This window comes from Parasteatoda tepidariorum, chromosome 5, assembly GCF_982258835.1.
Source record: "Parasteatoda tepidariorum strain Cologne lab strain chromosome 5, Ptep-v5.0, whole genome shotgun sequence".
NCBI lineage: Eukaryota > Metazoa > Arthropoda > Arachnida > Araneae > Theridiidae > Parasteatoda > Parasteatoda tepidariorum.
Genome location: NC_141759.1, coordinates 92022107 through 92047169, shown reverse-complemented (window position 1 = coordinate 92047169; position 25063 = coordinate 92022107). Strand labels below are relative to the sequence as shown.

At 35.6% G+C, this 25063-nt stretch overlaps 88 non-coding genes across 88 annotated transcripts; all 88 read left to right on the top strand.

The window, feature by feature from the left end:
- The first annotated feature begins 47 nt into the window (after positions 1–47).
- TRNAR-ACG (transfer RNA arginine (anticodon ACG)) lies at positions 48–120 on the top strand. Its single transcript has one exon. It is a non-coding gene; the product is annotated as a tRNA-Arg (tRNA).
- Positions 121–288: 168 nt separating this feature from the next.
- TRNAR-ACG (transfer RNA arginine (anticodon ACG)) lies at positions 289–361 on the top strand. The gene has a single exon. It is a non-coding gene; the product is annotated as a tRNA-Arg (tRNA).
- Positions 362–529: 168 nt separating this feature from the next.
- On the top strand, positions 530–602 carry TRNAR-ACG (transfer RNA arginine (anticodon ACG)). The gene has a single exon. It is a non-coding gene; the product is annotated as a tRNA-Arg (tRNA).
- A 409-nt stretch (positions 603–1011) lies between these two features.
- Positions 1012–1084, top strand: TRNAR-ACG (transfer RNA arginine (anticodon ACG)). Its single transcript has one exon. It is a non-coding gene; the product is annotated as a tRNA-Arg (tRNA).
- Positions 1085–1252: 168 nt separating this feature from the next.
- Positions 1253–1325, top strand: TRNAR-ACG (transfer RNA arginine (anticodon ACG)). The gene has a single exon. It is a non-coding gene; the product is annotated as a tRNA-Arg (tRNA).
- A 168-nt stretch (positions 1326–1493) lies between these two features.
- TRNAR-ACG (transfer RNA arginine (anticodon ACG)) lies at positions 1494–1566 on the top strand. The gene has a single exon. It is a non-coding gene; the product is annotated as a tRNA-Arg (tRNA).
- Positions 1567–1734: 168 nt separating this feature from the next.
- TRNAR-ACG (transfer RNA arginine (anticodon ACG)) lies at positions 1735–1807 on the top strand. The gene has a single exon. It is a non-coding gene; the product is annotated as a tRNA-Arg (tRNA).
- Positions 1808–1975: 168 nt separating this feature from the next.
- Positions 1976–2048, top strand: TRNAR-ACG (transfer RNA arginine (anticodon ACG)). Its single transcript has one exon. It is a non-coding gene; the product is annotated as a tRNA-Arg (tRNA).
- Positions 2049–2216: 168 nt separating this feature from the next.
- Positions 2217–2289, top strand: TRNAR-ACG (transfer RNA arginine (anticodon ACG)). The gene has a single exon. It is a non-coding gene; the product is annotated as a tRNA-Arg (tRNA).
- Positions 2290–2457: 168 nt separating this feature from the next.
- On the top strand, positions 2458–2530 carry TRNAR-ACG (transfer RNA arginine (anticodon ACG)). Its single transcript has one exon. It is a non-coding gene; the product is annotated as a tRNA-Arg (tRNA).
- A 168-nt stretch (positions 2531–2698) lies between these two features.
- On the top strand, positions 2699–2771 carry TRNAR-ACG (transfer RNA arginine (anticodon ACG)). The gene has a single exon. It is a non-coding gene; the product is annotated as a tRNA-Arg (tRNA).
- Positions 2772–2939: 168 nt separating this feature from the next.
- Positions 2940–3012, top strand: TRNAR-ACG (transfer RNA arginine (anticodon ACG)). Its single transcript has one exon. It is a non-coding gene; the product is annotated as a tRNA-Arg (tRNA).
- A 168-nt stretch (positions 3013–3180) lies between these two features.
- Positions 3181–3253, top strand: TRNAR-ACG (transfer RNA arginine (anticodon ACG)). Its single transcript has one exon. It is a non-coding gene; the product is annotated as a tRNA-Arg (tRNA).
- Positions 3254–3421: 168 nt separating this feature from the next.
- Positions 3422–3494, top strand: TRNAR-ACG (transfer RNA arginine (anticodon ACG)). Its single transcript has one exon. It is a non-coding gene; the product is annotated as a tRNA-Arg (tRNA).
- A 409-nt stretch (positions 3495–3903) lies between these two features.
- Positions 3904–3976, top strand: TRNAR-ACG (transfer RNA arginine (anticodon ACG)). Its single transcript has one exon. It is a non-coding gene; the product is annotated as a tRNA-Arg (tRNA).
- Positions 3977–4144: 168 nt separating this feature from the next.
- Positions 4145–4217, top strand: TRNAR-ACG (transfer RNA arginine (anticodon ACG)). Its single transcript has one exon. It is a non-coding gene; the product is annotated as a tRNA-Arg (tRNA).
- A 168-nt stretch (positions 4218–4385) lies between these two features.
- On the top strand, positions 4386–4458 carry TRNAR-ACG (transfer RNA arginine (anticodon ACG)). The gene has a single exon. It is a non-coding gene; the product is annotated as a tRNA-Arg (tRNA).
- A 168-nt stretch (positions 4459–4626) lies between these two features.
- On the top strand, positions 4627–4699 carry TRNAR-ACG (transfer RNA arginine (anticodon ACG)). The gene has a single exon. It is a non-coding gene; the product is annotated as a tRNA-Arg (tRNA).
- A 168-nt stretch (positions 4700–4867) lies between these two features.
- Positions 4868–4940, top strand: TRNAR-ACG (transfer RNA arginine (anticodon ACG)). Its single transcript has one exon. It is a non-coding gene; the product is annotated as a tRNA-Arg (tRNA).
- A 168-nt stretch (positions 4941–5108) lies between these two features.
- On the top strand, positions 5109–5181 carry TRNAR-ACG (transfer RNA arginine (anticodon ACG)). The gene has a single exon. It is a non-coding gene; the product is annotated as a tRNA-Arg (tRNA).
- Positions 5182–5590: 409 nt separating this feature from the next.
- TRNAR-ACG (transfer RNA arginine (anticodon ACG)) lies at positions 5591–5663 on the top strand. The gene has a single exon. It is a non-coding gene; the product is annotated as a tRNA-Arg (tRNA).
- A 168-nt stretch (positions 5664–5831) lies between these two features.
- On the top strand, positions 5832–5904 carry TRNAR-ACG (transfer RNA arginine (anticodon ACG)). The gene has a single exon. It is a non-coding gene; the product is annotated as a tRNA-Arg (tRNA).
- A 168-nt stretch (positions 5905–6072) lies between these two features.
- Positions 6073–6145, top strand: TRNAR-ACG (transfer RNA arginine (anticodon ACG)). The gene has a single exon. It is a non-coding gene; the product is annotated as a tRNA-Arg (tRNA).
- A 411-nt stretch (positions 6146–6556) lies between these two features.
- TRNAR-ACG (transfer RNA arginine (anticodon ACG)) lies at positions 6557–6629 on the top strand. The gene has a single exon. It is a non-coding gene; the product is annotated as a tRNA-Arg (tRNA).
- Positions 6630–6797: 168 nt separating this feature from the next.
- On the top strand, positions 6798–6870 carry TRNAR-ACG (transfer RNA arginine (anticodon ACG)). The gene has a single exon. It is a non-coding gene; the product is annotated as a tRNA-Arg (tRNA).
- A 409-nt stretch (positions 6871–7279) lies between these two features.
- Positions 7280–7352, top strand: TRNAR-ACG (transfer RNA arginine (anticodon ACG)). The gene has a single exon. It is a non-coding gene; the product is annotated as a tRNA-Arg (tRNA).
- A 168-nt stretch (positions 7353–7520) lies between these two features.
- On the top strand, positions 7521–7593 carry TRNAR-ACG (transfer RNA arginine (anticodon ACG)). Its single transcript has one exon. It is a non-coding gene; the product is annotated as a tRNA-Arg (tRNA).
- Positions 7594–7761: 168 nt separating this feature from the next.
- On the top strand, positions 7762–7834 carry TRNAR-ACG (transfer RNA arginine (anticodon ACG)). The gene has a single exon. It is a non-coding gene; the product is annotated as a tRNA-Arg (tRNA).
- A 168-nt stretch (positions 7835–8002) lies between these two features.
- Positions 8003–8075, top strand: TRNAR-ACG (transfer RNA arginine (anticodon ACG)). Its single transcript has one exon. It is a non-coding gene; the product is annotated as a tRNA-Arg (tRNA).
- A 168-nt stretch (positions 8076–8243) lies between these two features.
- Positions 8244–8316, top strand: TRNAR-ACG (transfer RNA arginine (anticodon ACG)). Its single transcript has one exon. It is a non-coding gene; the product is annotated as a tRNA-Arg (tRNA).
- A 168-nt stretch (positions 8317–8484) lies between these two features.
- On the top strand, positions 8485–8557 carry TRNAR-ACG (transfer RNA arginine (anticodon ACG)). Its single transcript has one exon. It is a non-coding gene; the product is annotated as a tRNA-Arg (tRNA).
- Positions 8558–8966: 409 nt separating this feature from the next.
- Positions 8967–9039, top strand: TRNAR-ACG (transfer RNA arginine (anticodon ACG)). Its single transcript has one exon. It is a non-coding gene; the product is annotated as a tRNA-Arg (tRNA).
- A 168-nt stretch (positions 9040–9207) lies between these two features.
- TRNAR-ACG (transfer RNA arginine (anticodon ACG)) lies at positions 9208–9280 on the top strand. Its single transcript has one exon. It is a non-coding gene; the product is annotated as a tRNA-Arg (tRNA).
- Positions 9281–9448: 168 nt separating this feature from the next.
- On the top strand, positions 9449–9521 carry TRNAR-ACG (transfer RNA arginine (anticodon ACG)). The gene has a single exon. It is a non-coding gene; the product is annotated as a tRNA-Arg (tRNA).
- A 411-nt stretch (positions 9522–9932) lies between these two features.
- Positions 9933–10005, top strand: TRNAH-AUG (transfer RNA histidin (anticodon AUG)). The gene has a single exon. It is a non-coding gene; the product is annotated as a tRNA-His (tRNA).
- A 168-nt stretch (positions 10006–10173) lies between these two features.
- On the top strand, positions 10174–10246 carry TRNAR-ACG (transfer RNA arginine (anticodon ACG)). The gene has a single exon. It is a non-coding gene; the product is annotated as a tRNA-Arg (tRNA).
- Positions 10247–10414: 168 nt separating this feature from the next.
- Positions 10415–10487, top strand: TRNAR-ACG (transfer RNA arginine (anticodon ACG)). The gene has a single exon. It is a non-coding gene; the product is annotated as a tRNA-Arg (tRNA).
- Positions 10488–10655: 168 nt separating this feature from the next.
- Positions 10656–10728, top strand: TRNAR-ACG (transfer RNA arginine (anticodon ACG)). The gene has a single exon. It is a non-coding gene; the product is annotated as a tRNA-Arg (tRNA).
- A 168-nt stretch (positions 10729–10896) lies between these two features.
- On the top strand, positions 10897–10969 carry TRNAR-ACG (transfer RNA arginine (anticodon ACG)). The gene has a single exon. It is a non-coding gene; the product is annotated as a tRNA-Arg (tRNA).
- A 168-nt stretch (positions 10970–11137) lies between these two features.
- On the top strand, positions 11138–11210 carry TRNAR-ACG (transfer RNA arginine (anticodon ACG)). The gene has a single exon. It is a non-coding gene; the product is annotated as a tRNA-Arg (tRNA).
- A 168-nt stretch (positions 11211–11378) lies between these two features.
- On the top strand, positions 11379–11451 carry TRNAR-ACG (transfer RNA arginine (anticodon ACG)). The gene has a single exon. It is a non-coding gene; the product is annotated as a tRNA-Arg (tRNA).
- A 168-nt stretch (positions 11452–11619) lies between these two features.
- TRNAR-ACG (transfer RNA arginine (anticodon ACG)) lies at positions 11620–11692 on the top strand. Its single transcript has one exon. It is a non-coding gene; the product is annotated as a tRNA-Arg (tRNA).
- Positions 11693–11860: 168 nt separating this feature from the next.
- TRNAR-ACG (transfer RNA arginine (anticodon ACG)) lies at positions 11861–11933 on the top strand. Its single transcript has one exon. It is a non-coding gene; the product is annotated as a tRNA-Arg (tRNA).
- A 168-nt stretch (positions 11934–12101) lies between these two features.
- Positions 12102–12174, top strand: TRNAR-ACG (transfer RNA arginine (anticodon ACG)). Its single transcript has one exon. It is a non-coding gene; the product is annotated as a tRNA-Arg (tRNA).
- A 168-nt stretch (positions 12175–12342) lies between these two features.
- Positions 12343–12415, top strand: TRNAR-ACG (transfer RNA arginine (anticodon ACG)). Its single transcript has one exon. It is a non-coding gene; the product is annotated as a tRNA-Arg (tRNA).
- A 168-nt stretch (positions 12416–12583) lies between these two features.
- TRNAR-ACG (transfer RNA arginine (anticodon ACG)) lies at positions 12584–12656 on the top strand. The gene has a single exon. It is a non-coding gene; the product is annotated as a tRNA-Arg (tRNA).
- Positions 12657–12824: 168 nt separating this feature from the next.
- On the top strand, positions 12825–12897 carry TRNAR-ACG (transfer RNA arginine (anticodon ACG)). Its single transcript has one exon. It is a non-coding gene; the product is annotated as a tRNA-Arg (tRNA).
- A 168-nt stretch (positions 12898–13065) lies between these two features.
- TRNAR-ACG (transfer RNA arginine (anticodon ACG)) lies at positions 13066–13138 on the top strand. The gene has a single exon. It is a non-coding gene; the product is annotated as a tRNA-Arg (tRNA).
- A 168-nt stretch (positions 13139–13306) lies between these two features.
- TRNAR-ACG (transfer RNA arginine (anticodon ACG)) lies at positions 13307–13379 on the top strand. Its single transcript has one exon. It is a non-coding gene; the product is annotated as a tRNA-Arg (tRNA).
- Positions 13380–13547: 168 nt separating this feature from the next.
- TRNAR-ACG (transfer RNA arginine (anticodon ACG)) lies at positions 13548–13620 on the top strand. The gene has a single exon. It is a non-coding gene; the product is annotated as a tRNA-Arg (tRNA).
- Positions 13621–13788: 168 nt separating this feature from the next.
- TRNAR-ACG (transfer RNA arginine (anticodon ACG)) lies at positions 13789–13861 on the top strand. Its single transcript has one exon. It is a non-coding gene; the product is annotated as a tRNA-Arg (tRNA).
- Positions 13862–14029: 168 nt separating this feature from the next.
- TRNAR-ACG (transfer RNA arginine (anticodon ACG)) lies at positions 14030–14102 on the top strand. The gene has a single exon. It is a non-coding gene; the product is annotated as a tRNA-Arg (tRNA).
- Positions 14103–14270: 168 nt separating this feature from the next.
- TRNAR-ACG (transfer RNA arginine (anticodon ACG)) lies at positions 14271–14343 on the top strand. The gene has a single exon. It is a non-coding gene; the product is annotated as a tRNA-Arg (tRNA).
- Positions 14344–14511: 168 nt separating this feature from the next.
- TRNAR-ACG (transfer RNA arginine (anticodon ACG)) lies at positions 14512–14584 on the top strand. Its single transcript has one exon. It is a non-coding gene; the product is annotated as a tRNA-Arg (tRNA).
- A 168-nt stretch (positions 14585–14752) lies between these two features.
- Positions 14753–14825, top strand: TRNAR-ACG (transfer RNA arginine (anticodon ACG)). The gene has a single exon. It is a non-coding gene; the product is annotated as a tRNA-Arg (tRNA).
- Positions 14826–14993: 168 nt separating this feature from the next.
- TRNAR-ACG (transfer RNA arginine (anticodon ACG)) lies at positions 14994–15068 on the top strand. Its single transcript has one exon. It is a non-coding gene; the product is annotated as a tRNA-Arg (tRNA).
- A 166-nt stretch (positions 15069–15234) lies between these two features.
- TRNAR-ACG (transfer RNA arginine (anticodon ACG)) lies at positions 15235–15307 on the top strand. Its single transcript has one exon. It is a non-coding gene; the product is annotated as a tRNA-Arg (tRNA).
- A 168-nt stretch (positions 15308–15475) lies between these two features.
- Positions 15476–15548, top strand: TRNAR-ACG (transfer RNA arginine (anticodon ACG)). The gene has a single exon. It is a non-coding gene; the product is annotated as a tRNA-Arg (tRNA).
- A 168-nt stretch (positions 15549–15716) lies between these two features.
- Positions 15717–15789, top strand: TRNAR-ACG (transfer RNA arginine (anticodon ACG)). Its single transcript has one exon. It is a non-coding gene; the product is annotated as a tRNA-Arg (tRNA).
- Positions 15790–15957: 168 nt separating this feature from the next.
- TRNAR-ACG (transfer RNA arginine (anticodon ACG)) lies at positions 15958–16030 on the top strand. Its single transcript has one exon. It is a non-coding gene; the product is annotated as a tRNA-Arg (tRNA).
- A 168-nt stretch (positions 16031–16198) lies between these two features.
- On the top strand, positions 16199–16271 carry TRNAR-ACG (transfer RNA arginine (anticodon ACG)). The gene has a single exon. It is a non-coding gene; the product is annotated as a tRNA-Arg (tRNA).
- A 168-nt stretch (positions 16272–16439) lies between these two features.
- On the top strand, positions 16440–16512 carry TRNAR-ACG (transfer RNA arginine (anticodon ACG)). The gene has a single exon. It is a non-coding gene; the product is annotated as a tRNA-Arg (tRNA).
- A 168-nt stretch (positions 16513–16680) lies between these two features.
- On the top strand, positions 16681–16753 carry TRNAR-ACG (transfer RNA arginine (anticodon ACG)). Its single transcript has one exon. It is a non-coding gene; the product is annotated as a tRNA-Arg (tRNA).
- A 168-nt stretch (positions 16754–16921) lies between these two features.
- On the top strand, positions 16922–16994 carry TRNAR-ACG (transfer RNA arginine (anticodon ACG)). Its single transcript has one exon. It is a non-coding gene; the product is annotated as a tRNA-Arg (tRNA).
- A 168-nt stretch (positions 16995–17162) lies between these two features.
- Positions 17163–17235, top strand: TRNAR-ACG (transfer RNA arginine (anticodon ACG)). The gene has a single exon. It is a non-coding gene; the product is annotated as a tRNA-Arg (tRNA).
- A 168-nt stretch (positions 17236–17403) lies between these two features.
- TRNAR-ACG (transfer RNA arginine (anticodon ACG)) lies at positions 17404–17476 on the top strand. Its single transcript has one exon. It is a non-coding gene; the product is annotated as a tRNA-Arg (tRNA).
- Positions 17477–17885: 409 nt separating this feature from the next.
- On the top strand, positions 17886–17958 carry TRNAR-ACG (transfer RNA arginine (anticodon ACG)). The gene has a single exon. It is a non-coding gene; the product is annotated as a tRNA-Arg (tRNA).
- Positions 17959–18367: 409 nt separating this feature from the next.
- On the top strand, positions 18368–18440 carry TRNAR-ACG (transfer RNA arginine (anticodon ACG)). The gene has a single exon. It is a non-coding gene; the product is annotated as a tRNA-Arg (tRNA).
- Positions 18441–18849: 409 nt separating this feature from the next.
- TRNAL-AAG (transfer RNA leucine (anticodon AAG)) lies at positions 18850–18922 on the top strand. The gene has a single exon. It is a non-coding gene; the product is annotated as a tRNA-Leu (tRNA).
- A 168-nt stretch (positions 18923–19090) lies between these two features.
- Positions 19091–19163, top strand: TRNAR-ACG (transfer RNA arginine (anticodon ACG)). Its single transcript has one exon. It is a non-coding gene; the product is annotated as a tRNA-Arg (tRNA).
- Positions 19164–19331: 168 nt separating this feature from the next.
- TRNAR-ACG (transfer RNA arginine (anticodon ACG)) lies at positions 19332–19404 on the top strand. The gene has a single exon. It is a non-coding gene; the product is annotated as a tRNA-Arg (tRNA).
- Positions 19405–19813: 409 nt separating this feature from the next.
- On the top strand, positions 19814–19886 carry TRNAR-ACG (transfer RNA arginine (anticodon ACG)). Its single transcript has one exon. It is a non-coding gene; the product is annotated as a tRNA-Arg (tRNA).
- Positions 19887–20054: 168 nt separating this feature from the next.
- TRNAR-ACG (transfer RNA arginine (anticodon ACG)) lies at positions 20055–20127 on the top strand. Its single transcript has one exon. It is a non-coding gene; the product is annotated as a tRNA-Arg (tRNA).
- A 168-nt stretch (positions 20128–20295) lies between these two features.
- TRNAC-ACA (transfer RNA cysteine (anticodon ACA)) lies at positions 20296–20368 on the top strand. Its single transcript has one exon. It is a non-coding gene; the product is annotated as a tRNA-Cys (tRNA).
- Positions 20369–20536: 168 nt separating this feature from the next.
- TRNAR-ACG (transfer RNA arginine (anticodon ACG)) lies at positions 20537–20609 on the top strand. The gene has a single exon. It is a non-coding gene; the product is annotated as a tRNA-Arg (tRNA).
- Positions 20610–20777: 168 nt separating this feature from the next.
- TRNAR-ACG (transfer RNA arginine (anticodon ACG)) lies at positions 20778–20850 on the top strand. The gene has a single exon. It is a non-coding gene; the product is annotated as a tRNA-Arg (tRNA).
- Positions 20851–21018: 168 nt separating this feature from the next.
- TRNAR-ACG (transfer RNA arginine (anticodon ACG)) lies at positions 21019–21091 on the top strand. The gene has a single exon. It is a non-coding gene; the product is annotated as a tRNA-Arg (tRNA).
- Positions 21092–21259: 168 nt separating this feature from the next.
- Positions 21260–21332, top strand: TRNAR-ACG (transfer RNA arginine (anticodon ACG)). Its single transcript has one exon. It is a non-coding gene; the product is annotated as a tRNA-Arg (tRNA).
- A 168-nt stretch (positions 21333–21500) lies between these two features.
- On the top strand, positions 21501–21573 carry TRNAR-ACG (transfer RNA arginine (anticodon ACG)). Its single transcript has one exon. It is a non-coding gene; the product is annotated as a tRNA-Arg (tRNA).
- A 409-nt stretch (positions 21574–21982) lies between these two features.
- Positions 21983–22055, top strand: TRNAR-ACG (transfer RNA arginine (anticodon ACG)). Its single transcript has one exon. It is a non-coding gene; the product is annotated as a tRNA-Arg (tRNA).
- Positions 22056–22705: 650 nt separating this feature from the next.
- On the top strand, positions 22706–22778 carry TRNAR-ACG (transfer RNA arginine (anticodon ACG)). Its single transcript has one exon. It is a non-coding gene; the product is annotated as a tRNA-Arg (tRNA).
- Positions 22779–22946: 168 nt separating this feature from the next.
- On the top strand, positions 22947–23019 carry TRNAC-ACA (transfer RNA cysteine (anticodon ACA)). The gene has a single exon. It is a non-coding gene; the product is annotated as a tRNA-Cys (tRNA).
- Positions 23020–23187: 168 nt separating this feature from the next.
- Positions 23188–23260, top strand: TRNAR-ACG (transfer RNA arginine (anticodon ACG)). Its single transcript has one exon. It is a non-coding gene; the product is annotated as a tRNA-Arg (tRNA).
- Positions 23261–23428: 168 nt separating this feature from the next.
- Positions 23429–23501, top strand: TRNAR-ACG (transfer RNA arginine (anticodon ACG)). The gene has a single exon. It is a non-coding gene; the product is annotated as a tRNA-Arg (tRNA).
- A 168-nt stretch (positions 23502–23669) lies between these two features.
- TRNAR-ACG (transfer RNA arginine (anticodon ACG)) lies at positions 23670–23742 on the top strand. Its single transcript has one exon. It is a non-coding gene; the product is annotated as a tRNA-Arg (tRNA).
- A 168-nt stretch (positions 23743–23910) lies between these two features.
- On the top strand, positions 23911–23983 carry TRNAR-ACG (transfer RNA arginine (anticodon ACG)). The gene has a single exon. It is a non-coding gene; the product is annotated as a tRNA-Arg (tRNA).
- A 409-nt stretch (positions 23984–24392) lies between these two features.
- Positions 24393–24465, top strand: TRNAR-ACG (transfer RNA arginine (anticodon ACG)). The gene has a single exon. It is a non-coding gene; the product is annotated as a tRNA-Arg (tRNA).
- Positions 24466–24874: 409 nt separating this feature from the next.
- Positions 24875–24947, top strand: TRNAR-ACG (transfer RNA arginine (anticodon ACG)). The gene has a single exon. It is a non-coding gene; the product is annotated as a tRNA-Arg (tRNA).
- Positions 24948–25063: the final 116 nt, after the last annotated feature.

Genomic DNA, 25063 nt, shown 5'->3' with positions numbered 1-25063 from the left:
TATTTAAAGATATTTAAAACGGAAATTATAAATTATCTAATCGTTGTGGGCCAGTGGCGCAATGGATAACGCGCCTGACTACGAATCAGGAGATTGTAGGTTCGAATCCTACCTGGCTCGTTTTTTAAGTTTCATTATAGCCCTGTTCAAAAGGAAGTACTTAAGCAGTGTTCGAATAAGAATTTCCAAACACGAGAGAATGTTTTAGAACATGAAAAGGTGTATATTTGATTAGCATTATTATTTAAAGATATTTAAAACGGAAATTATAAATTATCTAATCGTTGTGGGCCAGTGGCGCAATGGATAACGCTCCTGACTACGAATCAGGAGATTGTAGGTTCGAATCCTACCTGGCTCGTTTTTTAAGTTTCATTATAGCCCTGTTCAAAAGGAAGTACTTAAGCAGTGTTCGAAAAAGATTTTCCACACACGAGAGAATGTTTTAGAACATGAAAGGGTGTATATTTGATTAGCATTATTATTTAAAGATATTTAAAACGGAAATTATAAATTATTTAATCCATGTGGGCCAGTGGCGCAATGGATAACGCGCCTGACTACGAATCAGGAGATTGTAGGTTCGAATCCTATCTGGCTCGTTTTTTAAGTTTCATTATAGCCCTGTTCAAAAGGAAGTACTTAAGCAGTGTTCGAATAAGATTTTCCACACACGAGAGAATGTTTTAGAACATGAAAGGGTGTATATTTGATTAGCATTATTATTTAAAGATATTTAAAACGGAAATTATAAATTATTTAATCCATGTGGGCCATTGGCGCAATGTATAACGCGCCTGACTACGAATCAGGAGATTGTAGGTTCGAATCCTACCTGGCTCGTTTTTTAAGTTTCATTATAGCCCTGTTCAAAAGGACGTACTTAAGCAGTGTTCGAAAAAAATTTTCCAAACACGAGAGAATGTTTTAGAAAATGAAAAGGTGTATATTTGATTTGCATTATTATTTAAAGATATTTAGGACGGAAATTATGAATTATTTAATCCTTGTGGGCCAGTGGCGCAATGGATAACGCGCCTGACTACGGATCCGGAGATTGTAGGTTCGAATCCTACCTGGCTCGTTTTTAAAGTTTTATTATTGCCCTGTTCAAAAGCACGAACTTAAGCAGTGTCAGAAAAAGGTTTTCCCAGAACGAGAGAATGTTTTAGAACATGAAAAGGTGTATATTTGATTAGCATTATTATTTAAAGATATTTAGTACGGAAATTATGAATTATTTAATCCTTGTGGGCCAGTGGCGCAATGGATAACGCGCCTGACTACGGATCAGGAGATTGTAGGTTCGAATCCTACCTGGCTCGTTTTTAAAGTTTTATTATTGCCCTGTTCAAAAGCACGAACTTAAGCAGTGTCAGAAAAAGGTTTTCCCAGAACGAGAGAATGTTTTAGAACATGAAAAGGTGTATCTTTGATTAGCATTATTATTTAAAGATATTTTAAACGGAAATTAAAAATTATCTGATCATTGTGGGCCAGTGGCGCAATGGCTAACGCGCCTGACTACGAATCAGGAGATTGTAGGTTCGAATCCTACCTGGCTCGTTTTTTAAGTTTCATTATAGCCCTGTTCAAAAGGAAGTACTTAAGCAGTGTTCAAAAAAGATTTTCCACACACGAGAGAATGTTTTAGAACATGAAAGGGTGTATATTTGATTAGCATTATTATTTAAAGATATTTAAAACGGAAATTATAAATTATCTAATCGTTGTGGGCCAGTGGCGCAATGGATAACGCGCCTGACTACGAATCAGGAGATTGTAGGTTCGAATCCTACCTGGCTCGTTTTTTAAGTTTCATTATAGCCCTGTTCAAAAGGAAGTACTTAAGCAGTGTTCGAATAAGATTTTCCACACACGAGAGAATGTTTTAGAACATGAAAGGGTGTATATTTGATTAGCATTATTATTTAAAGATATTTAAAACGGAAATTATAAATTATCTAATCGTTGTGGGCCAGTGGCGCAATGGATAACGCGCCTGACTACGAATCAGGAGATTGTAGGTTCGAATCCTACCTGGCTCGTTTTTTAAGTTTCATTATAGCCCTGTTCAAAAGGAAGTACTTAAGCAGTGTTCGAAAAAGATTTTCCAAACACGAGAGAATGTTTTAGAACATGAAAGGGTGTATATTTGATTAGCATTATTATTTAAAGATATTTAAAACGGAAATTATAAATTATGTAATCGTTGTGGGCCAGTGGCGCAATGGATAACGCGCCTGACTACGAATCAGGAGATTGTAGGTTCGAATCCTACCTGGCTCGTTTTTTAAGTTTCATTATAGCCCTGTTCAAAAGGAAGTACTTAAGCAGTGTTCGAATAAGATTTTCCAAACACGAGAGAATGTTTTAGAACATGAAAGGGTGTATATTTGATTAGCATTATTATTTAAAGATATTTAAAACGGAAATTATAAATTATCTAATCGTTGAGGGCCAGTGGCGCAATGGATAACGCGCCTGACTACGAATCAGGAGATTGTAGGTTCGAATCCTACCTGGCTCGTTTTTTAAGTTTCATTATAGCCCTGTTCAAAAGGAAGTACTTAAGCAGTGTTCGAAAAAGATTTTCCAAACACGAGAGAATGTTTTAGAACATGAAAGGGTGTATATTTGATTAGCATTATTATTTAAAGATATTTAAAACGGAAATTATAAATTATGTAATCGTTGTGGGCCAGTGGCGCAATGGATAACGCGCCTGACTACGAATCAGGAGATTGTAGGTTCGAATCCTACCTGGCTCGTTTTTTAAGTTTCATTATAGCCCTGTTCAAAAGGAAGTACTTAAGCAGTGTTCGAATAAGATTTTCCAAACACGAGAGAATGTTTTAGAACATGAAAGGGTGTATATTTGATTAGCATTATTATTTAAAGATATTTAAAACGGAAATTATAAATTATCTAATCGTTGAGGGCCAGTGGCGCAATGGATAACGCGCCTGACTACGAATCAGGAGATTGTAGGTTCGAATCCTACCTGGCTCGTTTTTTAAGTTTCATTATAGCCCTGTTCAAAAGGAAGTACTTAAGCAGTGTTCGAAAAAGATTTTCCAAACACGAGAGAATGTTTTAGAACATGAAAGGGTGTATATTTGATTAGCATTATTATTTAAAGATATTTAAAACGGAAATTATAAATTATCTAATCGTTGTGGGCCAGTGGCGCAATGGATAACGCGCCTGACTACGAATCAGGAGATTGTAGGTTCGAATCCTACCTGGCTCGTTTTTTAAGTTTCATTATAGCCCTGTTCAAAAGGAAGTACTTAAGCAGTGTTCGAATAAGATTTTCCAAACACGAGAGAATGTTTTAGAACATGAAAAGGTGTATGTTTGATTAGCATTATTATTTAAAGATATTTAAAACGGAAATTATAAATTATCTAATCGTTGTGGGCCAGTGGCGCAATGGATAACGCGCCTGACTACGAATCAGGAGATTGTAGGTTCGAATCCTACCTGGCTCGTTTTTTAAGTTTCATTATAGCCCTGTTCAAAAGGAAGTACTTAAGCAGTGTTCGAAAAAGATTTTCCACACACGAGAGAATGTTTTAGAACATGAAAGGGTGTATATTTGATTAGCATTATTATTTAAAGATATTTAAAACGGAAATTATAAATTATCTAATCGTTGTGGGCCACTGGCGCAATGGATAACGCGCTTGACTACGAATAAGGAGATTGTAGGTTCGAATCCTACCTGGCTCGTTTTTTAAGTTTCATTATAGCCCTGTTCAAAAGGACGTACTTAAGCAGTGTTCGAAAAAGATTTTCCAAACACGAGAGAATGTTTTAGAACATGAAAGGGTGTATATTTGATTAGCATTATTATTTAAAGATATTTAAAACGGAAATTAAAAATTATCTAATCGTTGAGGGCCAGTGGCGCAATGGATAACGCGCCTGACTACGAATCAGGAGATTGTAGGTTCGAATCCTACCTGGCTCGTTTTTTAAGTTTCATTATAGCCCTGTTCAAAAGGAAGTACTTAAGCAGTGTTCGAATAAGATTTTCCACACACGAGAGAATGTTTTAGAACATGAAAGGGTGTATATTTGATTAGCATTATTATTTAAAGATATTTAAAACGGAAATTATAAATTATCTAATCGTTGAGGGCCAGTGGCGCAATGGATAACGCGCCTGACTACGAATCAGGAGATTGTAGGTTCGAATCCTACCTGGCTCGTTTTTTAAGTTTCATTATAGCCCTGTTCAAAAGGAAGTACTTAAGCAGTGTTCGAAAAAGATTTTCCAAACACGAGAGAATGTTTTAGAACATGAAAGGGTGTATATTTGATTAGCATTATTATTTAAAGATATTTAAAACGGAAATTATAAATTATCTAATCGTTGTGGGCCAGTGGCGCAATGGATAACGCGCCTGACTACGAATCAGGAGATTGTAGGTTCGAATCCTACCTGGCTCGTTTTTTAAGTTTCATTATAGCCCTGTTCAAAAGGAAGTACTTAAGCAGTGTTCGAATAAGATTTTCCAAACACGAGAGAATGTTTTAGAACATGAAAAGGTGTATGTTTGATTAGCATTATTATTTAAAGATATTTAAAACGGAAATTATAAATTATCTAATCGTTGTGGGCCAGTGGCGCAATGGATAACGCGCCTGACTACGAATCAGGAGATTGTAGGTTCGAATCCTACCTGGCTCGTTTTTTAAGTTTCATTATAGCCCTGTTCAAAAGGAAGTACTTAAGCAGTGTTCGAAAAAGATTTTCCACACACGAGAGAATGTTTTAGAACATGAAAGGGTGTATATTTGATTAGCATTATTATTTAAAGATATTTAAAACGGAAATTATAAATTATTTAATCCATGTGGGCCAGTGGCGCAATGGATAACGCGCCTGACTACGAATCAGGAGATTGTAGGTTCGAATCCTACCTGGCTCGTTTTTTAAGTTTCATTATAGCCCTGTTCAAAAGGAAGTACTTAAGCAGTGTTCGAATAAGATTTTCCACACACGAGAGAATGTTTTAGAACATGAAAGGGTGTATATTTGATTAGCATTATTATTTAAAGATATTTAAAACGGAAATTATAAATTATTTAATCCATGTGGGCCAGTGGCGCAATGTATAACGCGCCTGACTACGAATCAGGAGATTGTAGGTTCGAATCCTACCTGGCTCGTTTTTTAAGTTTCATTATAGCCCTGTTCAAAAGGACGTACTTAAGCAGTGTTCGAAAAAAATTTTCCAAACACGAGAGAATGTTTTAGAAAATGAAAAGGTGTATATTTGATTAGCATTATTATTTAAAGATATTTAAAACGGAAATTATAAATTATCTAATCGTTGTGGGCCACTGGCGCAATGGATAACGCGCCTGACTACGAATAAGGAGATTGTAGGTTCGAATCCTACCTGGCTCGTTTTTTAAGTTTCATTATAGCCCTGTTCAAAAGGACGTACTTAAGCAGTGTTCGAAAAAGATTTTCCAAACACGAGAGAATGTTTTAGAACATGAAAGGGTGTATATTTGATTAGCATTATTATTTAAAGATATTTAAAACGGAAATTAAAAATTATCTAATCGTTGAGGGCCAGTGGCGCAATGGATAACGCGCCTGACTACGAATCAGGAGATTGTAGGTTCGAATCCTACCTGGCACGTTTTTTAAGTTTCATTATAGCCCTGTTCAAAAGGAAGTACTTAAGCAGTGTTCGAATAAGATTTTCCACACACGAGAGAATGTTTTAGAACATGAAAGGGTGTATATTTGATTAGCATTATTATTTAAAGATATTTAAAACGGAAATTATAAATTATCTAATCGTTGTGGGCCAGTGGCGCAATGGATAACGCGCCTGACTACGAATCAGGAGATTGTAGGTTCGAATCCTACCTGGCTCGTTTTTTAAGTTTCATTATAGCCCTGTTCAAAAGGAAGTACTTAAGCAGTGTTCGAATAAGAATTTCCAAACACGAGAGAATGTTTTAGAACATGAAAAGGTGTATATTTGATTAGCATTATTATTTAAAGATATTTAAAACGGAAATTATAAATTATCTAATCGTTGTGGGCCAGTGGCGCAATGGATAACGCGCCTGACTACGAATCAGGAGATTGTAGGTTCGAATCCTACCTGACTCGTTTTTTAAGTTTCATTATAGCCCTGTTCAAAAGGACGTACTTAAGCAGTGTTCGAAAAAGATTTTCCAAACACGAGAGAATGTTTTAGAAAATGAAAAGGTGTATATTTGATTAGCATTATTATTTAAAGATATTTAAAACGGAAACTATATAAATTATCTAATCGTTGTGGGCCACTGGCGCAATGGATAACGCGCCTGACTACGAATAAGGAGATTGTAGGTTCGAATCCTACCTGGCTCGTTTTTTAAGATTCATTATAGCCCTGTTCAAAAGGACGTACTTAAGCAGTGTTCGAAAATGATTTTCCAAACACGAGAGAATGTTTTAGAACATGAAAGGGTGTATATTTGATTAGCATTATTATTTAAAGATATTTAAAACGGAAATTAAAAATTATCTAATCGTTGAGGGCCAGTGGCGCAATGGATAACGCGCCTGACTACGAATCAGGAGATTGTAGGTTCGAATCCTACCTGGCTCGTTTTTTAAGTTTCATTATAGCCCTGTTCAAAAGGAAGTACTTAAGCAGTGTTCGAATAAGATTTTCCAAACACGAGAGAATGTTTTAGAACATGAAAAGGTGTATGTTTGATTAGCATTATTATTTAAAGATATTTAAAACGGAAATTATAAATTATCTAATCGTTGTGGGCCAGTGGCGCAATGGATAACGCGCCTGACTACGAATCAGGAGATTGTAGGTTCGAATCCTACCTGGCTCGTTTTTTAAGTTTCATTATAGCCCTGTTCAAAAGGAAGTACTTAAGCAGTGTTCGAAAAAGATTTTCCACACACGAGAGAATGTTTTAGAACATGAAAGGGTGTATATTTGATTAGCATTATTATTTAAAGATATTTAAAACGGAAATTATAAATTATCTAATCGTTGTGGGCCACTGGCGCAATGGATAACGCGCCTGACTACGAATAAGGAGATTGTAGGTTCGAATCCTACCTGGCTCGTTTTTTAAGTTTCATTATAGCCCTGTTCAAAAGGACGTACTTAAGCAGTGTTCGAAAAAGATTTTCCAAACACGAGAGAATGTTTTAGAACATGAAAGGGTGTATATTTGATTAGCATTATTATTTAAAGATATTTAAAACGGAAATTAAAAATTATCTAATCGTTGAGGGCCAGTGGCGCAATGGATAACGCGCCTGACTACGAATCAGGAGATTGTAGGTTCGAATCCTACCTGGCTCGTTTTTTAAGTTTCATTATAGCCCTGTTCAAAAGGAAGTACTTAAGCAGTGTTCGAATAAGATTTTCCACACACGAGAGAATGTTTTAGAACATGAAAGGGTGTATATTTGATTAGCATTATTATTTAAAGATATTTAAAACGGAAATTATAAATTATCTAATCGTTGAGGGCCAGTGGCGCAATGGATAACGCGCCTGACTACGAATCAGGAGATTGTAGGTTCGAATCCTACCTGGCTCGTTTTTTAAGTTTCATTATAGCCCTGTTCAAAAGGAAGTACTTAAGCAGTGTTCGAAAAAGATTTTCCAAACACGAGAGAATGTTTTAGAACATGAAAGGGTGTATATTTGATTAGCATTATTATTTAAAGATATTTAAAACGGAAATTATAAATTATCTAATCGTTGTGGGCCAGTGGCGCAATGGATAACGCGCCTGACTACGAATCAGGAGATTGTAGGTTCGAATCCTACCTGGCTCGTTTTTTAAGTTTCATTATAGCCCTGTTCAAAAGGAAGTACTTAAGCAGTGTTCGAATAAGATTTTCCAAACACGAGAGAATGTTTTAGAACATGAAAGGGTGTATATTTGATTAGCATTATTATTTAAAGATATTTAAAACGGAAATTATAAATTATCTAATCGTTGTGGGCCAGTGGCGCAATGGATAACGCGCCTGACTACGAATCAGGAGATTGTAGGTTCGAATCCTACCTGGCTCGTTTTTTAAGTTTCATTATAGCCCTGTTCAAAAGGAAGTACTTAAGCAGTGTTCGAAAAAGATTTTCCACACACGAGAGAATGTTTTAGAACATGAAAGGGTGTATATTTGATTAGCATTATTATTTAAAGATATTTAAAACGGAAATTATAAATTATTTAATCCATGTGGGCCAGTGGCGCAATGGATAACGCGCCTGACTACGAATCAGGAGATTGTAGGTTCGAATCCTACCTGGCTCGTTTTTTAAGTTTCATTATAGCCCTGTTCAAAAGGAAGTACTTAAGCAGTGTTCGAATAAGATTTTCCACACACGAGAGAATGTTTTAGAACATGAAAGGGTGTATATTTGATTAGCATTATTATTTAAAGATATTTAAAACGGAAATTATAAATTATTTAATCCATGTGGGCCAGTGGCGCAATGTATAACGCGCCTGACTACGAATCAGGAGATTGTAGGTTCGAATCCTACCTGGCTCGTTTTTTAAGTTTCATTATAGCCCTGTTCAAAAGGACGTACTTAAGCAGTGTTCGAAAAAAATTTTCCAAACACGAGAGAATGTTTTAGAAAATGAAAAGGTGTATATTTGATTAGCATTATTATTTAAAGATATTTAAAACGGAAATTATAAATTATCTAATCGTTGTGGGCCACTGGCGCAATGGATAACGCGCCTGACTACGAATAAGGAGATTGTAGGTTCGAATCCTACCTGGCTCGTTTTTTAAGTTTCATTATAGCCCTGTTCAAAAGGACGTACTTAAGCAGTGTTCGAAAAAGATTTTCCAAACACGAGAGAATGTTTTAGAACATGAAAGGGTGTATATTTGATTAGCATTATTATTTAAAGATGTTTAAAACGGAAATTAAAAATTATCTAATCGTTGAGGGCCAGTGGCGCAATGGATAACGCGCCTGACTACGAATCAGGAGATTGTAGGTTCGAATCCTACCTGGCACGTTTTTTAAGTTTCATTATAGCCCTGTTCAAAAGGAAGTACTTAAGCAGTGTTCGAATAAGATTTTCCACACACGAGAGAATGTTTTAGAACATGAAAGGGTGTATATTTGATTAGCATTATTATTTAAAGATATTTAAAACGGAAATTATAAATTATCTAATCGTTGTGGGCCAGTGGCGCAATGGATAACGCGCCTGACTACGAATCAGGAGATTGTAGGTTCGAATCCTACCTGGCTCGTTTTTTAAGTTTCATTATAGCCCTGTTCAAAAGGAAGTACTTAAGCAGTGTTCGAATAAGAATTTCCAAACACGAGAGAATGTTTTAGAACATGAAAAGGTGTATATTTGATTAGCATTATTATTTAAAGATATTTAAAACGGAAATTATAAATTATCTAATCGTTGTGGGCCAGTGGCGCAATGGATAACGCGCCTGACTACGAATCAGGAGATTGTAGGTTCGAATCCTACCTGACTCGTTTTTTAAGTTTCATTATAGCCCTGTTCAAAAGGACGTACTTAAGCAGTGTTCGAAAAAGATTTTCCAAACACGAGAGAATGTTTTAGAAAATGAAAAGGTGTATATTTGATTAGCATTATTATTTAAAGATATTTAAAACGGAAACTATATAAATTATCTAATCGTTGTGGGCCACTGGCGCAATGGATAACGCGCCTGACTACGAATAAGGAGATTGTAGGTTCGAATCCTACCTGGCTCGTTTTTTAAGATTCATTATAGCCCTGTTCAAAAGGACGTACTTAAGCAGTGTTCGAAAATGATTTTCCAAACACGAGAGAATGTTTTAGAACATGAAAGGGTGTATATTTGATTAGCATTATTTTTTAAAGATATTTAAAACGGAAATTAAAAATTATCTAATCGTTGAGGGCCAGTGGCGCAATGGATAACGCGCCTGACTATGAATCAGGAGATTGTAGGTTCGAATCCTACCTGGCTCGTTTTTTAAGTTTCATTATAGCCCTGTTCAAAAGGAAGTACTTAAGCAGTGTTCGAAAAAGATTTTCCACACACGAGAGAATGTTTTAGAACATGAAAGGGTGTATATTTGATTAGCATTATTATTTAAAGATATTTAAAACGGAAATTATAAGTTATCTAATCGTTGTGGGCCAGTGGCGCAATGGATAACGCGCCTGACTACGAATCAGGAGATTGTAGGTTCGAATCCTACCTGGCTCGTTTTTTAAGTTTCATTATAGCCCTGTTCAAAAGGAAGTACTTAAGCAGTGTTCGAATAAGATTTTCCACACACGAGAGAATGTTTTAGAACATGAAAGTGTGTATATTTGATTAGCATTATTATTTAAAGATATTTAAAACGGAAATTATAAATTATCTAATCGTTGTGGGCCAGTGGCGCAATGGATAACGCGCCTGACTACGAATCAGGAGATTGTAGGTTCGAATCCTACCTGGCTCGTTTTTTAAGTTTCATTATAGCCCTGTTCAAAAGGAAGTACTTAAGCAGTGTTCGAATAAGAATTTCCAAACACGAGAGAATGTTTTAGAACATGAAAAGGTGTATATTTGATTAGCATTATTATTTAAAGATATTTAAAACGGAAATTATAAATTATCTAATCGTTGTGGGCCAGTGGCGAAATGGATAACGCGCCTGACTACGAATCAGGAGATTGTAGGTTCGAATCCTACCTGGCTCGTTTTTTAAGTTTCATTATAGCCCTGTTCAAAAGGAAGTACTTAAGCAGTGTTCGAAAAAGATTTTCCACACATGAGAGAATGTTTTAGAACATGAAAGGGTGTATATTTGATTAGCATTATTATTTAAAGATATTTAAAACGGAAATTATAAATTATTTAATCCATGTGGGCCAGTGGCGCAATGGATAACGCGCCTGACTACGAATCAGGAGATTGTAGGTTCGAATCCTATCTGGCTCGTTTTTTAAGTTTCATTATAGCCCTGTTCAAAAGGAAGTACTTAAGCAGTGTTCGAATAAGATTTTCCACACACGAGAGAATGTTTTAGAACATGAAAGGGTGTATATTTGATTAGCATTATTATTTAAAGATATTTAAAACGGAAATTATAAATTATTTAATCCATGTGGGCCAGTGGCGCAATGTATAACGCGCCTGACTACGAATCAGGAGATTGTAGGTTCGAATCCTACCTGGCTCGTTTTTTAAGTTTCATTATAGCCCTGTTCAAAAGGACGTACTTAAGCAGTGTTCGAAAAAAATTTTCCAAACACGAGAGAATGTTTTAGAAAATGAAAAGGTGTATATTTGATTTGCATTATTATTTAAAGATATTTAGGACGGAAATTATGAATTATTTAATCCTTGTGGGCCAGTGGCGCAATGGATAACGCGCCTGACTACGGATCCGGAGATTGTAGGTTCGAATCCTACCTGGCTCGTTTTTAAAGTTTTATTATTGCCCTGTTCAAAAGCACGAACTTAAGCAGTGTCAGAAAAAGGTTTTCCCAGAACGAGAGAATGTTTTAGAACATGAAAAGGTGTATATTTGATTAGCATTATTATTTAAAGATATTTAGGACGGAAATTATGAATTATTTAATCCTTGTGGGCCAGTGGCGCAATGGATAACGCGCCTGACTACGGATCAGGAGATTGTAGGTTCGAATCCTACCTGGCTCGTTTTTAAAGTTTTATTATTGCCCTGTTCAAAAGCACGAACTTAAGCAGTGTCAGAAAAAGGTTTTCCCAGAACGAGAGAATGTTTTAGAACATGAAAAGATGTATCTTTGATTAGCATTATTATTTAAAGATATTTTAAACGGAAATTATAAATTATCTGATCATTGTGGGCCAGTGGCGCAATGGATAACGCGCCTGACTACGAATCAGGAGATTGTAGGTTCGAATCCTACCTGGCTGGTTTTTTAAGTTTCATTATAGCCCTGTTCAAAAGGACGTACTTAAGCAGTGTTCGAAAAAGATTTTCCAAACACGAGAGAATGTTTTAGAACATGAAAGTGTGTATATTTGATTAGCATTATTATTTAAAGATATTTAAAACGGAAATTAAAAATTATCTAATCGTTGAGGGCCAGTGGCGCAATGGATAACGCGCCTGACTACGAATCAGGAGATTGTAGGTTCGAATCCTACCTGGCTCGTTTTTTACGTTTCATTATAGCCCTGTTCAAAAGGAAGTACTTAAGCAGTGTTCAAAAAAGATTTTCCACACACGAGAGAATGTTTTAGAACATGAAAGGGTGTATATTTGATTAGCATTATTATTTAAAGATATTTAAAACGGAAATTATAAATTATCTAATCGTTGTGGGCCAGTGGCGCAATGGATAACGCGCCTGACTACGAATCAGGAGATTGTAGGTTCGAATCCTACCTGGCTCGTTTTTTAAGTTTCATTATAGCCCTGTTCAAAAGGAAGTACTTAAGCAGTGTTCGAATAAGATTTTCCACACACGAGAGAATGTTTTAGAACATGAAAGGGTGTATATTTGATTAGCATTATTATTTAAAGATATTTAAAACGGAAATTATAAATTATCTAATCGTTGTGGGCCAGTGGCGCAATGGATAACGCGCCTGACTACGAATCAGGAGATTGTAGGTTCGAATCCTACCTGGCTCGTTTTTTAAGTTTCATTATAGCCCTGTTCAAAAGGACGTACTTAAGCAGTGTTCGAAAAAGATTTTCCAAACACGAGAGAATGTTTTAGAACATGAAAGGGTGTATATTTGATTAGCATTATTATTTAAAGATATTTAAAACGAAAATTATAAATTATTTAATCCATGTGGGCCAGTGGCGCAATGGATAACGCGCCTGACTACGAATCAGGAGATTGTAGGTTCGAATCCTACCTGGCTCGTTTTTTAAGTTTCATTATAGCCCTGTTCAAAAGGAAGTACTTAAGCAGTGTTCGAATAAGATTTTCCACACACGAGAGAATGTTTTAGAACATGAAAGGGTGTATATTTGATTAGCATTATTATTTAAAGATATTTAAAACGGAAATTATGAATTATTTAATCCATGTGGGCCAGTGGCGCAATGTATAACGCGCCTGACTACGAATCAGGAGATTGTAGGTTCGAATCCTACCTGGCTCGTTTTTTAAGTTTCATTATAGCCCTGTTCAAAAGGACGTACTTAAGCAGTGTTCGAAAAAGATTTTCCAAACACGAGAGAATGTTTTAGAACATGAAAGGGTGTATATTTGATTAGCATTATTATTTAAGGATATTTAAAACGGAAATTATAAATTATCTAATCGTTGTGGGCCAGTGGCGCAATGGATAACGCGCCTGACTACGAATCAGGAGATTGTAGGTTCGAATCCTACCTGGCTCGTTTTTTAAGTTTCATTATAGCCCTGTTCAAAAGGAAGTACTTAAGAAGTGTTCGAATAAGATTTTCCAAACACGAGAGAATGTTTTAGAACATGAAAAGGTGTATATTTGATTAGCATTATTATTTAAGGATATTTAAAACGGAAATTATAAATTATCTAATCGTTGTGGGCCAGTGGCGCAATGGATAACGCGCCTGACTACGAATCAGGAGATTGTAGGTTCGAATCCTACCTGGCTCGTTTTTTAAGTTTCATTATAGCCCTGTTCAAAAGGAAGTACTTAAGCAGTGTTCGAAAAAGATTTTCCACACACGAGAGAATGTTTTAGAACAAGAAAGGGTGTATATTTGATTAGCATTATTATTTAAAGATATTTAAAACGGAAATTATAAATTATTTAATCCATGTGAGCCAGTGGCGCAATGGATAACGCGCCTGACTACGAATCAGGAGATTGTAGGTTCGATTCCTACCTGGCTCGTTTTTTAAGTTTCATTATAGCCCTGTTCAAAAGGAAGTACTTAAGCAGTGTTCGAATAAGATTTTCCACACACGAGAGAATGTTTTAGAACATGATAGGGTGTATATTTGATTAGCATTATTATTTAAAGATATTTAAAACGGAAATTATAAATTAATTAATCCATGTGGGCCAGTGGCGCAATGGATAACGCGCCTGACTACGAATCAGGAGATTGTAGGTTCGAATCCTACCTGGCTCGTTTTCTAAGTTTCATTATAGCCCTGTTCAAAAGGACGTACTTAAGCAGCGTTCGAAAAAGATTTTCCAAACACGAGAGAATGTTTTAGAAAATGAAAAGGTGTATATTTGATTAGCATTATTATTTAAAGATATTTAAAACGGAAATTATAAATTATCTAATCGTTGTGGGCCAGTGGCGCAATGGATAACGCGCCTGACTACGAATCAGGAGATTGTAGGTTCGAATCCTACCTGGCTCGTTTTTTAAGTTTCATTATAGCCCTGTTCAAAAGGAAGTACTTAAGCAGTGTTCGAATAAGATTTTCCACACACGAGAGAATGTTTTAGAACATGAAAGGGTGTATATTTGATTAGCATTATTATTTAAAGATATTTAAAACGGAAATTATAAATTATTTAATCCATGTGGGCCAGTGGCGCAATGGATAACGCGCCTGACTACGAATCAGGAGATTGTAGGTTCGAATCCTACCTGGCTCGTTTTTTAAGTTTCATTATAGCCCTGTTCAAACGGACGTACTTAAGCAGTGTTCGAAAAAGATTTTCCAAACACGAGAGAATGTTTTAGAAAATGAAAAGGTGTATATTTGATTAGCATTATTATTTAAAGATATTTAAAACGGAAATTATAAATTATCTAATCGTTGTGGGCCAGTGGCGCAATGGATAACGCGCCTGACTACGAATCAAAAGATTGTAGGTTCGAATCCTACCTGGCTCGTTTTTTAAGTTTCATTATAGCCCTGTTCAAAAGGAAGTACTTAAGCAGTGTTCGAAAAAGATTTTCCACACACGAGAGGATGTTTTAGAACATGAAAGGGTGTATATTTGATTAGCATTATTATTTAAAGAAATTTAAAACGGAAATTATAAATTATCTAATCGTTGTGCGCCAGTGGCGCAATGGATAACGCGCCTGACTACGAATCAGGAGATTGTAGGTTCGAATCCTATCTGGCTTGTTTTTAAAGTTTCATTATAGCCCTGTTTAAAAGGAAGTACTTAAGCAGTGTTCGAATAAGATTTTCCACACACGAGAGAATGTTTTAGAACATGAAAGGGTGTATATTTGATTAGCATTATTATTTAAAGATATTTAAAACGGAAATTATAAATTATCTAATCGTTGTGGGCCAGTGGCGCAATGGATAACGCGCCTGACTACGAATCAGGAGATTGTAGGTTCGAATCCTACCTGGCTCGTTTTTTAAGTTTCATTATAGCCCTGTTCAAAAGGAAGTACTTAAGCAGTGTTCGAATAAGATTTTCCACACACGAGAGAATGTTTTAGAACATGAAAGGGTGTATATTTGATTAGCATTATTATTTAAAGATATTTAAAACGGAAATTATAAATTATTTAATCCATGTGGGCCAGTGGCGCAATGGATAACGCGCCTGACTACGAATCAGGAGATTGTAGGTTCGAATCCTACCTGGCTCGTTTTTTAAGTTTCATTATAGCCCTGTTCAAAAGGACGTACTTAAGCAGTGTTCGAAAAAGATTTTCCAAACACGAGAGAATGTTTTAGAAAATGAAAAGGTGTATATTTGATTAGCATTATTATTTAAAGATATTTAAAACGGAAATTATAAATTATCTAATCGTTGTGGGCCAGTGGCGCAATGGATAACGCGCCTGACTACGAATCAAGAGATTGTAGGTTCGAATCCTACCAGGCTCGTTTTTTAAGTTTCATTATAGCCCTGTTCAAAAGGAAGTACTTAAGCAGTGTTCGAAAAAGATTTTCCACACACGAGAGGATGTTTTAGAACATGAAAGGGTGTATATTTGATTAGCATTATTATTTAAAGATATTTAAAACGGAAATTATTAATTATCTAATCGTTGTGGGCCAGTGGCGCAATGGATAACGCGCCTGACTACGAATCAAGAGATTGTAGGTTCGAATCCTACCTGGCTCGTTTTTTAAGTTTCATTATAGCCCTGTTCAAAAGGAAGTACTTAAGCAGTGTTCGAATAAGATTTTCCACACACGAGAGAATGTTTTAGAACATGAAAGGGTGTATATTTGATTAGCATTATTATTTAAAGATATTTAAAACGGAAATTATAAATTATCTAATCGTTGTGGGCCAGTGGCGCAATGGATAACGCGCCTGACTACGAATCAGGAGATTGTAGGTTCGAATCCTACCTGGCTCGTTTTTTAAGTTTCATTATAGCCCTGTTCAAAAGGAAGTTCTTAAGCAGTGTTCGAAAAAGATTTTCCACACACGAGAGAATGTTTTAGAACATGAAAGGGTGTATATTTGATTAGCATTATTATTTAAAGATATTTAAAACGGAAATTACAAATTATTTAATCCATGTGGGCCAGTGGCGCAATGGATAACGCGCCTGACTACGAATCAGGAGATTGTAGGTTCGAATCCTACCTGGCTCGTTTTTTAAGTTTCATTATAACCCTGTTCAAAAGGAAGTACTTAAGCAGTGTTCGAATAAGATTTTCCACACACGAGAGAATGTTTTAGAACATGAAAGGGTGTATATTTGATTAGCATTATTATTTAAAGATATTTAAAACGGAAATTATAAATTATCTAATCGTTGTGGGCCAGTGGCGCAATGGATAACGCGCCTGACTACGAATCAGGAGATTGTAGGTTCGAATCCTACCTGGCTCGTTTTTTAAGTTTCATTATAGCCCTATTCAAAAGGAAGTTCTTAAGCAGTGTTCGAAAAAGATTTTCCACACACGAGAGAATGTTTTAGAACATGAAAGGGTGTATATTTGATTAGCATTATTATTTAAAGATATTTAAAACGGAAATTACAAATTATTTAATCCATGTGGGCCAGTGGCGCAATGGACAACGCGCCTGACTACGAATCAGGAGATTGTAGGTTCGAATCCTACCTGGCTCGTTTTTTAAGTTTCATTATAGCCCTGTTCAAAAGGAAGTACTTAAGCAGTGTTCGAATAAAATTTTCCACACACGAGAGAATGTTTTAGAACATGAAAGGGTTTATATTTGATTAGCATTATTATTTAAAGATATTTAAAACGGAAATTATAAATTATTTAATCCATGTGGGCCAGTGGCGCAATGGATAACTCGCCTGACTACGAATCAGGAGATTGTAGGTTCGAATCCTACCTGGCTCGTTTTCTAAGTTTCATTATAGCCCTGTTCAAAAGGACGTACTTAAGCAGTGTTCGAAAAAGATTTTCCAAACACGAGAGAATGTTTTAGAAATTGAAAAGGTGTATATTTGATTAGCATTATTATTTAAAGATATTTAAAACGGAAATTATAAATTATTTAATCCATGTGGGCCAGTGGCGCAATGGATAACGCGCCTGACTACGAATCAGGAGATTGTAGGTTCGAATCCTACCTGGCTCGTTTTTTAAGTTTCATTATAGCCCTGTTCAAAAGGACGTACTTAAGCAGTGTTCGAAAAAGATTTTCCAAACACGAGAGAATGTTTTAGAAAATGAAAAGGTGTATATTTGATTAGCATTATTATTTAAAGATATTTAAAACGGAAATTATAAATTATCTAATCGTTGTGGGCCAGTGGCGCAATGGATAACGCGCCTGACTACGAATCAAGAGATTGTAGTTTCGAATCCTACCTATCTCGTTTTTTAAGTTTCATTATAGCCCTGTTCAAAAGGAAGTACTTAAGCAGTGTTCGAAAAAGATTTTCCACACACGAGAGGATGTTTTAGAACATGAAAGGGTGTATATTTGATTAGCATTATTATTTAAAGATATTTAAAACGGAAATTATAAATTATCTAATCGTTGTGGGCCAGTGGCGCAATGGATAACGCGCCTGACTACGAATCAGGAGATTGTAGGTTCGAATCCTACCTGGCTCGTTTTTTAAGTTTCATTATAGCCCTGTTTAAAAGGAAGTACTTAAGCAGTGTTCGAATAAGATTTTCCTCACACGAGAGAATGTTTTAGAACATGAAAGGGTGTATATTTGATTAGCATTATTATTTAAAGATATTTAAAACGGAAATTATAAATTATCTAATCGTTGTGGGCCAGTGACGCAATGGATAACGCGCCTGACTACGAATCAGGAGATTGTAGGTTCGAATCCAACCTGGCTCGTTTTTTAAGTTTCATTATAGCCCTGTTCAAAAGGACGTACTTAAGCAGTGTTCGAAAAAGATTTTCCACACACGAGAGGATGTTTTAGAACATGAAAGGGTGTATATTTGATTAGCATTATTATTTAAAGAAATTTAAAACGGAAATTATAAATTATCTAATCGTTGTGTGCCAGTGGCGCAATGGATAACGCGCCTGACTACGAATCAGGAGATTGTAGGTTCGATTCCTATCTGGCTTGTTTTTAAAGTTTCATTATAGCCCTGTTTAAAAGGAAGTACTTAAGCAGTGTTCGAATAAGATTTTCCACACACGAGAGAATGTTTTAGAACATGAAAGGGTGTATATTTGATTAGCATTATTATTTAAAGATATTTAAAACGGAAATTATAAATTATCTAATCGTTGTGGGCCAGTGGCGCAATGGATAACGCGCATGACTACGAATCAGGAGATTTTAGGTTCGAATCCTACCTGGCTCGTTTTTTAAGTTTCATTATAGCCCTATTCAAAAGCAAGTTCTTAAGCAGTGTTCGAAAAAGATTTTCCACACACGAGAGAATGTTTTAGAACATGAATGGGTGTATATTTGATTAGCATTATTATTTAAAGATATTTAAAACGGAAATTGTAAATTATCTAATCGTTGTGGGCCAGTGGCGAAATGGATAACGCGCCTGACTAAGAATCAGGAGATTGTAGGTTCGAATCCTACCTGGCTCGTTTTCTAAGTTTCATTATAGCCCTGTTCAAAAGGACGTACTTAAGCATTGTTCGAAAAAGATTTTCCAAACAGGAGAGAATGTTTTAGAAATTGAAAAGGTGTATATTTGATTAGCATTATTATTTAAAGATATTTAAAACGGAAATTATAAATTATCTAATCGTTGTGGGCCAGTGGCGCAATGGATAACGCGCCTGACTACGAATCAGGAGATTGTAGGTTCGAATCCTACCTGGCTCGTTTTTTAAGTTTCATTATAGCCCTGTTCAAAAGGAAGTACTTAAGCAGTGTTCGAATAAGATTTTCCACACACGAGAGAATGTTTTAGAACATGAAAGGGTGTATATTTGATTAGCATTATTATTTAAAGATATTTAAAACGGAAATTATAAATTATTTAATCCATTTGGGCCAGTGGCGCAATGGATAACGCGCCTGACTACGAATCAGGAGATTGTAGGTTCGAATCCTACCTGGCTCGTTTTTTAAGTTTCATTATAGCCCTGTTCAAAAGGACGTACTTAAGCAGTGTTCGAAAAAGATTTTCCTCACACGAGAGAATGTTTTAGAACATGAAAGGGTGTATATTTGATTAGCATTATTATTTAAAGATATTTAAAACGGAAATTAAAAATTATCTAATCGTTGTGGGCCAGTGACGCAATGGATAACGCGCCTGACTACGAATCAGGAGATTGTAGGTTCGAATCCAACCTGGCTCGTTTTTTAAGTTTCATTATAGCCCTGTTCAAAAGGACGTACTTAAGCAGTGTTCGAAAAAGATTTTCCAAACACGAGAGAATGTTTTAGAACATGAAAAGGTGTATATTTGATTAGCATTATTATTTAAAGATATTTAAAACGGAAATTATAAATTATTTAATCCATGTGGGCCAGTGGCGCAATGGATAACGCGCCTGACTACGAATCAGGAGATTGTAGGTTCGAATCCTACCTGGCTCGTTTTTTAAGTTTCATTATAGCCCTGTTCAAAAGGACGTGCTTAAGCAGTGTTCGAAAAAGATTTTCCAAACACGAGAGAATGTTTTAGAACATGAAAAGGTGTATATTTGATAGGCATTATTATTTAAAGATATTTAAAACGGAAATTATAAATTATTTAATCCATGTGGGCCAGTGGCGCAACGGATAACGCGCCTGACTACGAATCAGGAGATTGTAGGTTCGAATCCTACCTGGCTCGTTTTTTAAGTTTCATTATAGCCCTGTTCAAAAGGACGTACTTAAGCAGTGTTCGAAAAAGATTTTCCAAACACGAGAGAATGTTTTAGAACATGAAAAGGTGTATATTTGATTAGCATTATTATTTAAAGATATTTAAAACGGAAATTATAAATTATTTAATCCATGTGGGCCAGTGGCGCAATGGATAACGCGCCTGACTACAAATCAGGAGATTGTAGGTTCGAAGCCTACCTGGCTCGTTTTTTAAGTTTCATTATAGCCCTGTTCAAAAGGAAGTACTTAAGCAGTGTTCGAAAAAGATTTTAAAAACACGAGAGAATGTTTTAGAACATGAAAGGGTGTATATTTGATTAGCATTATTATTTAAAGATATTTAAAACGGAAATTATAAATTATTTAATCCATGAGGGCCAGTGGCGCAATGGATAACGCGCCTGACTACGAATCAGGAGATTGTAGGTTCGAATCCTACCTGGCTCGTTTTTTAAGTTTCATTATAGCCCTATTCAAAAGGAAGTTCTTAAGCAGTGTTCGAAAAAGATTTTCCAAACACGAGAGAATGTTTTAGAACATGAAAAGGTGTATATTTGATTAGCATTATTATTTAAAGATATTTAAAACGGAAATTATAAATTATTTAATCCATGTGGGCCAGTGGCGCAATGGATAACGCGCCTGACTACGAATCAGGAGATTGTAGGTTCGAATCCTACCTGGCTCGTTTTTTAAGTTTCATTATAGCCCTGTTCAAAAGGACGTACTTAAGCAGTGTTCGAAAAAGATTTTCCAAACACGAGAGAATGTTTTAGAACATGAAAACGTGTATATTTGATAGGCATTATTATTTAAAGATATTTAAAACGGAAATTATAAATTATTTAATCCATGAGGGCCAGTGGCGCAATGGATAACGCGCCTGACTACGAATCAGGAGATTGTAGGTTCGAATCCTACCTGGCTCGTTTTTTAAGTTTCATTATAGCCCTATTCAAAAGGAAGTTCTTAAGCAGTGTTCGAAAAAGATTTTCCACACACGAGAGAATGTTTTAGAACATGAAAGGGTGTATATTTGATTAGCATTATTATTTAAAGATATTTAAAACGGAAATTATAAATTATCTAATCGTTGTGGGCCAGTGGCGCAATGGATAACGCGCCTGACTACGAATCAGGAGATTGTAGGTTCGAATCCTACCTGGCTCGTTTTTTAAGTTTCATTATAGCCCTGTTCAAAAGGAAGTACTTAAGCAGTGTTCGAATAAGATTTTCCTCACACGAGAGAATGTTTTAGAACATGAAAGGGTGTATATTTGATTAGCATTATTATTTAAAGAAATTAAAAACTGAAATTATAAATTATCTAATCGTTGTGGGCCAGTGGCGCAATGGATAACGCGCCTGACTACGAATCAGGAGATTGTAGGTTCGAATCCTACCTGGCTCGTTTTTTAAGTTTCATTATAGCCCTGTTCAAAAGGACGTGCTTAAGCAGTGTTCGAAAAAGATTTTCCAAACACGAGAGAATGTTTTAGAACATGAAAAGGTGTATATTTGATAGGCATTATTATTTAAAGATATTTAAAACGGAAATTATAAATTATTTAATCCATGTGGGCCAGTGGCGCAATGGATAAAGCGCCTGACTACGAATCAGGAGATTGTAGGTTCGAATCCTACCCGGCTCGTTTTTTAAGTTTCATTATAGCCCTGTTCAAAAGGACGTACTTAAGCAGTGTTCGAAAAAGATTTTCCAAACACGAGAGAATGTTTTAGAACATGAAAAGGTGTATATTTGATTAGCATTATTATTTAAAGATATTTAAAACGAAAATTATCAATTATTTAATCCTTGTGGGCCAGTGGCGCAATGGATAACGCGCCTGACTACGAATCAGGAGATTGTAGGTTCGAATCCTACCTGGCTCGTTTTTTAAGTTTCATTATAGCCCTGTTCAAAAGGACGTGCTTAAGCAGTGTTCGAAAAAGATTTTCCAAACACGAGAGAATGTTTTAGAACATGAAAAGGTGTATATTTGATAGGCATTATTATTTAAAGATATTTAAAACGGAAATTATGAATTATTTAATCCATGTGGGCCAGTGGCGCAATGGATAAAGCGCCTGACTACGAATCAGGAGATTGTAGGTTCGAATCCTACCCGGCTCGTTTTTTAAGTTTCATTATAGCCCTGTTCAAAAGGACGTACTTAAGCAGTGTTCGAAAAAGATTTTCCTCACACGAGAGAATGTTTTAGAACATGAAAGGGTGTATATTTGATTAGCATTATTATTTAAAGATATTTAAAACGGAAATTATAAATTATCTAATCGTTGTGGGCCAGTGACGCAATGGATAACGCGCCTGACTACGAATCAGGAGATTGTAGGTTCGAATCCAGCCTGGCTCGTTTTTTAAGTTTCATTATAGCCCTGTTCAAAAGGACGTACTTAAGCAGTGTTCGAAAAAGATTTTCCAAACACGAGAGAATGTTTTAGAACATGAAAAGGTGTATATTTGATTAGCATTATTATTTAAAGATATTTAAAACGGAAATTATAAATTATTTAATCCATGTGGGCCAGTGGCGCAATGGATAACGCGCCTGACTACGAATCAGGAGATTGTAGGTTCGAATCCTACCTGGCTCGTTTTTTAAGTTTCATTATAGCCCTGTTCAAAAGGACGTGCTTAAGCAGTGTTCGAAAAAGATTTTCCAAACACGAGAGAATGTTTTAGAACATGAAAAGGTGTATATTTGATTAGCATTATTATTTAAAGATATTTAAAACGGAAATTATAAATTATTTAATCCATGTGGGCCAGTGGCGCAATGGATAACGCGCCTGACTACAAATCAGGAGATTGTAGGTTCGAAGCCTACCTGGCTCGTTTTTTAAGTTTCATTATAGCCCTGTTCAAAAGGAAGTACTTAAGCAGTGTTCGAAAAAGATTTTAAAAACACGAGAGAATGTTTTAGAACATGAAAGGGTGTATATTTGATTAGCATTATTATTTAAAGATATTTAAAACGGAAATTATAAATTATTTAATCCATGAGGGCCAGTGGCGCAATGGATAACGCGCCTGACTACGAATCAGGAGATTGTAGGTTCGAATCCTACCTGGCTCGTTTTTTAAGTTTCATTATAGCCCTGTTCAAAAGGACGTACTTAAGCAGTGTTCGAAAAAGATTTTCCAAACACGAGAGAATGTTTTAGAACATGAAAACGTGTATATTTGATAGGCATTATTATTTAAAGATATTTAAAACGGAAATTATAAATTATTTAATCCATGTGGGCCAGTGGCGCAATGGATAACGCGCCTGACTACGAATCAGGAGATTGTAGGTTCGAATCCTACCTGGCTCGTTTTTTAAGTTTCATTATAGCCCTATTCAAAAGGAAGTTCTTAAGCAGTGTTCGAAAAAGATTTTCCACACACGAGAGAATGTTTTAGAACATGAAAGGGTGTATATTTGATTAGCATTATTATTTAAAGATATTTAAAACGGAAATTATAAATTATCTAATCGTTGTGGGCCAGTGGCGCAATGGATAACGCGCCTGACTACGAATCAGGAGATTGTAGGTTCGAATCCTACCTGGCTCGTTTTTTAAGTTTCATTATAGCCCTGTTCAAAAGGAAGTACTTAAGCAGTGTTCGAATAAGATTTTCCTCACACGAGAGAATGTTTTAGAACATGAAAGGGTGTATATTTGATTAGCATTATTATTTAAAGAAATTAAAAACTGAAATTATAAATTATCTAATCGTTGTGGGCCAGTGGCGCAATGGATAACGCGCCTGACTACGAATCAGGAGATTGTAGGTTCGAATCCTACCTGGCTCGTTTTTTAAGTTTCATTATAGCCCTGTTCAAAAGGACGTGCTTAAGCAGTGTTCGAAAAAGATTTTCCAAACACGAGAGAATGTTTTAGAACATGAAAAGGTGTATATTTGATAGGCATTATTATTTAAAGATATTTAAAACGGAAATTATAAATTATTTAATCCATGTGGGCCAGTGGCGCAATGGATAAAGCGCCTGACTACGAATCAGGAGATTGTAGGTTCGAATCCTACCCGGCTCGTTTTTTAAGTTTCATTATAGCCCTGTTCAAAAGGACGTACTTAAGCAGTGTTCGAAAAAGATTTTCCAAACACGAGAGAATGTTTTAGAACATGAAAAGGTGTATATTTGATTAGCATTATTATTTAAAGATATTTAAAACGAAAATTATCAATTATTTAATCCTTGTGGGCCAGTGGCGCAATGGATAACGCGCCTGACTACGAATCAGGAGATTGTAGGTTCGAATCCTACCTGGCTCGTTTTTTAAGTTTCATTATAGCCCTGTTCAAAAGGACGTGCTTAAGCAGTGTTCGAAAAAGATTTTCCAAACACGAGAGAATGTTTTAGAACATGAAAAGGTGTATATCTGATAGGCATTATTATTTAAAGATATTTAAAACGGAAATTATAAATTATTTAATCCATGTGGGCCAGTGGCGCAATGGATAAAGCGCCTGACTACGAATCAGGAGATTGTAGGTTCGAATCCTACCCGGCTCGTTTTTTAAGTTTCATTATAGCCCTGTTCAAAAGGACGTACTTAAGCAGTGTTCGAAAAAGATTTTCCAAACACGAGAGAATGTTTTAGAACATGAAAAGGTGTATATTTGATTAGCATTATTATTTAAAGATATTTAAAACGGAAATTATAAATTATTTAATCCATGTGGGCCAGTGGCGCAATGGATAACGCGCCTGACTACGAACCAGGAGATTGTAGGTTCGAATCCTACCTGGCTCGTTTTTAAAGTTTTATTATTGCGCTGTTCAAAAGCACGAACTTAAGCAGTGTTAGAAAAAGATTTTCCCAGATCGAGAGAATGTTTTAGAACATGAAAGGGTGTATATTTGATTAGC